We start from the raw sequence: 10,278 nt of genomic DNA, 5'->3' as shown, positions 1-10,278 counted from the left end.
TTGATCCTTAAGTATATTTAAAATCAAATACTTTTAGACTTTTACTCAAGTAGTATTTTACTGGGTGACTTTCACCTTTACTTGAATAACTTTCTAGTAAGGTATCTATACTTTTACACAAGTATGACAATTGGGTACTTTTTCCACCACTGGTTGATTGTCTAATGTGGAGGTCGTACTAACTGCAGTGAGGTTGGAGAGAACTCTGGCTTGGACACCTGGTGGCTGTTAAAAAAGATTGTCTTACTCTCTTGGAGTCACAAAACACACCATAGACATTAGGAAGACGTTTTATTGAAACAGGTGATTAAAAGCGCAGTATAAGCATGAGAATGAGAAAGAGTGATAGAGAGAGAGAAAGGAAGAGAAAGTGCAAGAGGGAGAAGAAGAGGTGAGGGTGTGTCCACATTGACCACGGGGTCCGGGGGAGAAGTTCTTCAGCGAGAGCCTCTCCACAGTGAAGTGGTCCTCTCCTAACACAAACACCTTGTGCAGCACGGCACCGTGGTTGACGAAGCTCTGCAGGACACAGGGAGGGCGGGCCTCTGACAGACCAGCCATACTGAAGATCAGAGACATTTATGGTATGGAGAGAGAACAGGGACACTAAAGTCTGAAGAACTAGAGTGAGAGCCATGGGCTAATAAACACCTATACACTTCTATAGAGAGCGATCACAGTGTCAACAAAGCAGTAATACACAGAGCCACACAAAAAGGCAGAAAATTTAAACAAATACATGGAATATATGGGAAAATATGCAAAAAAGACTCTGAGCAATAGAAAGACAGACAGTCTCTTACCTCATGGGAGCGGGATCCATGAGCCACCTTGGTTTTACAGACTAACAGGAAGAGGAATAGTGAGGTGTGAGGAGACAAATCAAATCAAATGTTATTTGTCACATGCGCCAAATGCTTACAAGCCCTTAACCAACAATGCAGTTTTAAGAAAATAGAGCTAAGAAAATATTTACTAAATAAACTAAAGTAAAAAATGCAAAAGTAACACAATAAAATAACAATAATGAGGCTATATACAGGGGGTACAGGTTAGTCAAGGTAATTTGTACATGTAGGTAGGGGTAAAGTGACTATGCATAGATAATAATGCAATGCTCTACTTTCCGGGCTACCCGGATAAAGCACTAAATAAACTTTAGTTAGTGCTAAACACGGCTGCTAGAATCTTGACTAGAACCACATTCTTTATTCATATTACTCCAGTGCTAGTCTCTCTACACTGGCTTCCTGTTAAGACTAGGGCTGATTTCACGGATTTACTGCTAAACTACAAAGCATTACATGGGCTTGCGCCTACCTATCTTTCCGATTTGGTCCTGCAGTACATACCTACACGTACGCTACAATCACAGGATGCAGGCCTCCCTACTGTCCCTAGAATTTCTACGCAAACAGCTGGAGGCAGGGCTTTCTCCTATAGAGCTAAATTTTTATGCAATGGTCTGTCTATCCATGTGAGAGACGTAGACTCGGTCTCGACCTTAAAGTATTTTTTGAAGACTCATCTCTTCAGTAGGTCCTATGATTGAGTTTAGTCTGGCCCAGGAGTGTGAAGGTGAACGGAAAGGCACTGGAGCGAAGAACCGTCCTTGCTGTCTCTGCCTGGCCGGTTCCCCTCTCTCCACTGGGATTCTCTGCCTCTAACCCTATTACGGGGGCTGAGTCACTGGCTTACTGGTGCTCTTCCATGCCATCCCTAGGAGGGGTGTGTCACTTGAGTGGGTGTCTCCTGCCCCCTCCTGTCTCAGCCTCCAGTATTTATGCTGCAATAGTTTATGTGTCGGGGGCGAGGGTCAGTCTGCTATATCTGGAGTATTTCTCCTGTCTTACAGTGCCTTGCGAAAGTATTCGGCCCCCTTGAACTTTACGACCTTTTGCCACATTTCAGGCTTCAAACATAAAGATATAAAACTGTATTTTTTTGTGAAGAATCAACAACAAGTGGGACACAATCATGAAGTGGAACGACATTTATTGGATATTTCAAACTTTTTTAACAAATCAAAAACTGAAAAATGGGGGGTGCAAAATTATTCAGCCCCTTTACTTTCAGTGCAGCAAACTCTCTCCAGAAGTTCAGTGAGGATCTCTGAATGATCCAATGTTGACCTAAATGACTAATGATGATAAATACAATCCACCTGTGTGTAATCAACCGTCCCTCTAAACTTTCAATTTGATTGATTTATTGATAATAAACAGTGAGTAGCAGCACTGTAAAAACAAAGAGAGGGGGGCGTCAATGCAAATAGTCCGGGTGGCCATTTTATTAATTGTTCAGTAGTCTTATGGCTTGAGGGTAGAAGCTGTTAAGGAGCCTCTTGGACCTAGACTTGGCACTCCGGTACCGCTTGCCATGCAGTAGCAGAGAGAACAGTCTATGACTTGGGTGACTAGAGTCTTTGACAATTTTTTGCCACCGCCTAGTATATAGGTCCTGGATGGCAGGAAGCTTGGCCCCAGTGATGTACTGGGGCGTACGCACTACCCTTTGTAGCGCCTTATGGTCAGATGCCGAGCAGTTGCCACACCAGGTGGTGATGCAACCAGATACTCTCGATGGTGCAGCTGTAGAACTTTTTGAGGATCTGGGGACCCATTCCAAGTCTTCTGAGGGGTAAAAGGCATTGTCATGCCCTCTTTATAACTGTCTTGGTGTGTTTGGACCATGATAGTTTGTTGGTGATGTAGACACCAAGGAACTTGAAACTCTCAATCCGCTCCACTACAGCCCCGTCGATGTCAATGGGGGTGTGTTCGGCCCTCCTTTTACTGTAGTCCACGATTAGCTCCTTTGTCTTGCTCACGTTGAGGGAGAGGTTTTTGTTCTGGCACCACACTGCCAGATCTCTGACCTTCTCTCTATAGGTTATCTTATTGTTTTCAGTGATCAGGCCTACCACTGTTGTATCGTCAGCAAACTTAATGATGGTGTTGGAGTCATGCTTGGCCACCCAGTCATCAGTGAACAGGAAGTACAGGAGGGGACTAAGCACGCACCCCTAGGGGCCCCCATGTTGAGGATCAGCATGGCAGATGTGTTGATGCCTGCCCTTACCACCTAGGCGCGGCCCGTCAGGAAGTCCAGGATCCAGTTGCAGAGGGTGGTGTTTAGTCCCAGGGTCTTTAGCTTAGTGATGAGCTTTGATGGCTCCCGAGTAACACAGCGGTCTAAGGCACTGCATCTCAGTGCAGGGGGTGTCACTGCAGTCCCTGGTTTGAATCCAGGTTGCATCACATCCGGTCATGAGTGGGAGTCCCATAGGGCGGCACACAATTGGCCCAGCATTGTCCGGGTTTGGCCATTTCGTTGAACATCAAAGGGGTTGACAACCCTGTGAAGCGTAAGAGGGTGCTGACACTTAAAGGGTTTGAATGCAAATGTTGCATTTCTACAAGAGACTAACTTGAGGACTGGTGAGCATTTTAGGATGCGTAGGGACTGGGTTGGTCAAGTGTTCCACTCCAGTTCTTGACAAGTCCTCACGAAGAACTACAGACCCATCTAAATGTGCCCTACTTATTCAATCTTTTCTTCAGAAATATGCCATGTGTGAGGCTTGGCGTTTCCTACACCCTACATATAGACAGTATTCATTTTATTCTCATGTTCATCAAAAATACTCCCGCATTGATACTTATTTTTGGACAAAAAACGTCTGCCTAACCTTCGGTGGTGTACTTATGAGTATTGTTATTTCTGACCAATCACCATTAGTGTTTGAACGAGAGTTTCCCCAGCGACCTCTTATGTGTTATGAATGGTGTCTTTACCCCATTTTACTCTCAGATAAGGAGATTGTCAATTTCATTTCTTCTGAAATCGCCTTATTCCTAGAAACTAATTCAACGGCAGGTATGTCCTGCTCTACCATATGGGAGTCTCTTAAAGCATACACACGTGGCCAAATTATTTCTTATACAGCCAATCAAAACAAAGCTCGCTCTCAGCGGTTTCAGGACCTGAGCGAGTCCATAGCCACACTGGATGAGAAGTATGCTACAGATCCTTCCTCTGATCTGCATAAAGAGCGCCAACTACTCCAATCTGAATTTGATGAGCTTTCTACCAGGCAAGCTGAACAGTTACTCTTGCGAGCTCGATACAGAGTGTATGAACAAGGCAACAAGGCCAGTAAACTCCTTGCACATCAGATCCATAAATTTGAGGCCTCTCGTTTAATTCCACAAATAAGGACCCTGTCTGGTTCCACCACAGTTATACATAAAGAGATCAATGATCAATTCAAACAATTTTACTCTGCGCTATACACCTCTGAATCTCCCCAAGACCTTTTGCTGATTGATTAATTCTTTAATGCCTTGAATATGCCTTCAATTGATACAATTGATACTCCCATGACTGTATAGAAGAAGAATTTACACCAGAGGAAATTGCAACAGCAGTGTCCTCAATGAAAAGTGGTAAATCACCTGGTCCGGACGGTTTCCCAACTGAATTATACAGGACATTTTCTGGTCTGCTTTGCCCATTCTTGTCTCGATTATTTGCAGAGTGCCTTAATACCTCAAAGCTACCGCCTAGTCTTTATCATGCTTCAATGTCATTACTATTAAAGAAAAACAAATTCTTATTTTCAATGACAGCCTAGGAACAGTGGGTTAACTGCCTGTTCAGGGGCAGAACGACAGATTTGTACCTTGTCAGCTCGGGGATTTGAGCTTGCAACCTTCCGGTTACCTGTCCAACGCTCTAACCTCTAGGCTACCCTGAGTGGGATTACCTAACAGCTGGCCTTTATAGATTTGGCTTTGGCCCCAAATTCATAAAGATTCTTTATTTTTCTCCCATGGCTTCGGTACAGACTAACAACTTGTCCTCTGACTATTTTCCCTTGCACTGCGGATCCACACACGGTTGTCCACTCTCCCCCTTGTTGTTTGCTTTGGCAATCAAGCCTCTCGCCATTGCACTATGCTCAAGGTATAATCAGGACGGGCTTAGAGCAGAAAATCTTGCTAAATGCTGATGACCTCCTTTTGTTTATCTCCAACCCTGATACCTCATTGTCACGTGCCTTATCTATTCTTAAAACATTTGGATCAATCTCAGGGTAAAAGCTGAATCTAGGCAAGAGTGAGGCTGCTTTATTAAAGTGCTCTTTTACAAGTTTTCAGTTTATGATTGCCTGGGATCAATTCACCTACTTGAGAGTTAAAATGACAAGGAAATATTCAAATTTGTTTCAGGAAAACTTTGTTGCTCTAGCAGACAGTTTGAAACAATCTTTTACTTTTTGGAATTCGCTACCTCTTTCTCTTATTGGAAGGATTAATGTCATTAAAATGAATGTGTTGCCCAAATTTTTATATTTATTTCAATGTTCACCCATTTTTATTCCAAAATATTTTTTTAATTCACTGGATCAAACATTCATGTATTTGATTTGGGATGGCAAGGTACCATGGATTGGTAAAAAAACATTTACAGAAGCCTACCAAATTTTCAGACATACTATTGGGCTGCAAATTTCAGAGCCCTTTTGTACTGGCTGCAGACTGATCCTACTGGCCCTAGACCACTCTGGGTCCAGATGGAGTTTGAATCATGTAAACCTGATGCACTTTCGTCTGTGTTGTGCTCGTCTCTCCCAGTGTCCCTAGGCAAAATGTGTGTCAACCCAATCGTAAAGCAGTCTCTTAAAATTTGGAATCAGTTCCGTTTAGCCTTGAGCCTCCTAGGCTTTTCTCTATCAGGCCCAATCAATCAGAACATTTTATTTCCTCCATCTTTGAATGATGGGGCTTTTGCCTTCTGGCACTCACTAGTCCTCTCCTCACTAGCACAATCATTCTTTGATGATACATTTGCCTCTTTTGCTCAGCTACAGGAAAATTTCAACCTCCCCCAATCCCACTTTTTCCACTATCTCCAGACTAGGAACTTTGTCAGAGCTAATACACCTGAGTTTCCCCATAGGCCTGCGAATACAGCTATAGAGAGCATCTTTGAGCTGAACACGCTTCCTAGGGGCGCAATTTCAGATGTATATGCAATCATTAATGACTTACAGAACCCTTCTTTGGTGCCTTTAAAGACTCGATTGGAAAAGGATTTGGGGGAGGAACTTGGGGAAGACACCTGGGAATCTGTGCTGTACAGGGTACATTCGTCCTCTTTTAGCGCTAGACAGAGCCTCATTCAATTCAAGGTGGTTCACCGTGTCCACTGGTCCAGGGCCAAACTTGGAAGAATATTCTCTAATTTTGATCCTACCTGTGTCAGATGTCAAATGGAACCAGCCACACTGTTGCACATGTTTTGGGCGCTGTCATAAACTGTCAGGTTCCTCAGAATTCATATTTAAATGTTTCTCTGATATATATGACATCCGTCTCCCCTTACAGCCCTTTTTGGAGTACTGCCCATAGTACCCCCCTGTCAAGAATTCAGTTGGACACTGTTGCTCATACAACTCTTTTAGCTAGACGGCTAATACTACAGACCTGAAAGATGGCAGCTCTCCCATCTTATAAATATTGTGCGAGAGATGTGCTGTGCTCTCTGAAACTAGAAAAAATGTAATTCAATACACGTGGGAACCCCAAACTGTTTTATGAGGCCTGGGCTCCATTCTGGTCTTACTTTAAACAATCATCCTCTGATGGCATTCATATTAAAACAAAAATAAGTCTGTATTTGACTCCCTTGTGACTTAAGGGTTGGATGAGCATTTCTTTGTGGTTTTTTTTTAGGGGGGGGGGGGGGGGGGGGCATTAAGGTTGATGATGTGCTTATTGATTGTGAACTGCAGATGCCTTGTTCATCTTGCCCGGTCAGAGACTAAAATGCGAGCTTGTTTTGCCCTGTTTTTTTTATATTTTGTTCACACTTACATAAAATTATTATAATACATATTTGTCTTTTAAAGCATTGTAAACTTTATTTTTGGTCCTGTGGATAGTCGGTCTGTGGCCATGACTGTCTGTGAGTGGTTGCATTTCTCTACCCCTATCCCTTGACAGTTTACAGGAACAATGATGAGGTGTTTGCTCTGTCCCTGTACTGCAGATTGCCCTTTAACCTTTGTAGCCCTCTGCCCGGTGTGTTTAACTTATCTGAAGCAAATATTTTTTTGTTGTTGAGTATATTATTTATATTGTTTTTTGTTGTCTTGTGTGTAAAACTGAATAAACAAATAAAAAAAATACTGAGCTGTAGTCAATGAATAGCACTCTCACATAGGTGTTCCTTTTGTCCAGGTGGGAAAGGGCAGTGTGGAGTGGGATTGAGATTGCGATATGCGAATTGGAGTGGGTCTAGGATTTCCAGGATGATGGTGTTGATGTGAGCCATGACCAGCCTTTCAAAGCACTTCATGGCTACCGACGTGAGTGTTATTAGTAGTCATTTAGGCAGGTTACCTTCGCTTTCTTGGGCACAGGGACTATGGTGGTCTGCTTGAAACGTAGGTATTACAGACTCGGTCAGGGAGAGGTTGAAAATGTGAAGACACTTGCCGGTTGGTCAGCGTATGCTCTGAGTACACGTCCTGGTAAACCGTCTGTCCCCGCGGCCTTGTGAATGTTCACCCTCTCCATCAGATATGGAGAGCGCGCTCACGCAGTCGTGTGGAACAGCTTGTGAAGTAAATACAACACTCAATCTTATGGGACAGTTTCCCAGTCACAGCTTAAGCCTAGTCCTAGACTAAAATCACTTTCAATGAACAATCTCCATTGAACATACTTCTTATTCCAAGACTAGGCTAAATCTGTGTCCGGGCAGTCGGCCTTAAATGTCTTATAAATTAGATAAAAGGATAAAATTAGGATAAAATTAGATAAAAGGAGCCAAAACTGAATCACCATTTCCTGGTGTGGAGGCTCTGTAAACAGCAAGATGAATTAGTATGTTTATGTGTTTGGTTGTAGACAGTCCCTCCCTGACTCAGAGGGAAGCTGAGGCCCTTGCTCTCCACGGGGGGGATATCAGGGAGAGCATAAGACAGATGAGAGCTTGGCAGATGTCTAGAGGAGGGACAGTTAGGCCACTGTGCTGTACTTCTCGTGGAGTTCTGGAGCTGGCTCATAATCTGTTTGGAGGCAAAGCGATCCAGTAGCTGGCTCATTGCTGGAAGGGGGTCCAGAAGAACAGTATGGGGATGCACGGACACATAACCCTGAAACACACAAACATATACTATTGTATAATAAAATACTGCTTTTGTACCCCATTAAATGGACCATTTTACCATACCTGGAAGTTGTCGAGGAGTTGTTGCAATTGGCTGTTGTACTCAGCGTCGACAATGACATCAGAGAGCTTGTGTACAATGTCCTCAAAGGGTCCTTGAGACCAATGGCTGACTGAGATCTATCTGTATCAGGAGAGAAGTGTGAATAAAATATCCTCTGCCTCAGGCACAACTTGATGTGTAAATGTAATGCTATGACATGCACTTGTGAGGCAAACGCTACAGCTATTGTTCCCCTCTGTTTGAGAGGAGCGCCAAGCAGCTGACTGCAGGTGGCAGTGACTGAAACAACGAACAAGACATCCTAATCTGACAAGACAGCGACAGGCACAGACAGGAAAAGAAGGAGTAAGTGAGTGAGTGAGTGAGTGAGTGAGTGAGTGAGTGAGTGAGTGAGTGAGTGAGTGAGTGAGTGAGTGAGAGAGAGAGAGAGAGAGAGAGAGAGAGAGAGAGAGAGAGAGAGAAAGAGAGAGAGAGAGAAAGAGAGGGAAAGAGAAAGAGAGAGAGAGAGAGAGAGAGAGAGAGAGAGTGAGAAAGAGAGAGAGAAAGAGATAGAGAGCAAGAGGGGGGGAGTAATGTGTGTGTCTATGTGACACATAAATGAACATACACATTTTTTTTTCACTCATAGTTTCATAAATACCATCCATCATTCAACTGGCATAACTTGTTTCCTAACTACACTATAAAGCAATTACTAATGTATCCCTCACATGCTTACAGATTGTATTTTTACAACCTTATAATGACACTATTCTCATGTCTTCCATCCTAAACCTAAGAACATAATGCAATGTAATGGAAATGGACTTACCTCAACCACCTCAACACCGTGGCTCCTGACCAGAGGGAATTCAATGTTGAATGAAAATGTTAAGACACAATTTATGACAGTTACACCGAGGAGAACCCATATGAGTAAGGCTGCAGGAGAAGCTCCAATGTAGCCTACAGTTGTATTATGTTTGCAAGAACATCAATTCAAAGTTTAAACTTACGCACAAAGCTCAACAAAAGCAAGCACATTAATTTGTCTCAGTCTCTTGTCGCTCAGACAGAAACTTACCCTGCGCCCAGTTATTTGGGCAGAGGAGCAATGACTAAGATGGTTGGACAAAAGGGTAGGAAATACTGATGACTTGGGGGCTTGAGAGAGATACCTCTTCTTTACAAAATGGGAGTAGGCATATATTTTCATATACTGCAGGCAGTGGTTCCCAAACTGTGGGGAGTGGGGGGGGGGGGGGCGCTAGGGGTTCCTTTTTCATAAAGGAACTCAGTCCAACTTTCAACTTACTCTTGAAAGTTGTAAAAGTAGAATGCACAAGATGCAATTTCCAAATAGGGTAGTGCATCTTCAGTTTTCTTCTTCTCATGTCAGTCATTGTATACCTTACAGAGCTATTTATAACTTGTCGGAAATGTCCAGATCAATTAGCCCATGTTAGCTAACGTTTTTTAGCTAGATATTTTAGCCCATAGACGTTGTTGTATGGTTTCAGTCGCTGAAATGTCACATTAATACACATTAGACATGACAAAATGTCTAGAATTGGAAGAAAATTAGATTTAAACATGAGGAATGTTCTATTCAACAACAAGAGCAGTCTGAACAGTCAGTGTCATGAAGTGCTTGTGCCCATAGAAATAGACGTGGCACCTCTGCACCCACAGTAGGGGCGCGGGATGATCCCCAATGCTGGAAGGTTGGCCTGAGGGAAAAACTTTTTCCGAAAAAGAAAATTGTATAACATACAGAACTGGTACATAATGATGCATGATCCAGAAAAATCTTTTCTTATGATTTATTTCGCCAGTAGTCCTATATCCTTCCATAGACAACTTCCTTATTGCGAACAAATTGTCACCAGCCTTACCAGTGTGTTGTTTGCAACATTAGTGAGAGCAACAATGGTACAATCTGCGGTTCGCCTTCAAAATAAAAGTTTCCAATTGAAACTGATGCAAACTGATACAAATTGTGGAATTATGCCACAACTGGACCAAATAATGCTAAACAAACTTGGAATGTTCTT

This window comes from Oncorhynchus kisutch, linkage group LG18 (assembly GCF_002021735.2).
Source record: "Oncorhynchus kisutch isolate 150728-3 linkage group LG18, Okis_V2, whole genome shotgun sequence".
Taxonomy (NCBI): Eukaryota; Metazoa; Chordata; class Actinopteri; order Salmoniformes; family Salmonidae; genus Oncorhynchus; species Oncorhynchus kisutch.
The sequence above is the reverse complement of the archived record's forward strand: the minus strand, read 5'-3'. Positions refer to the sequence as shown.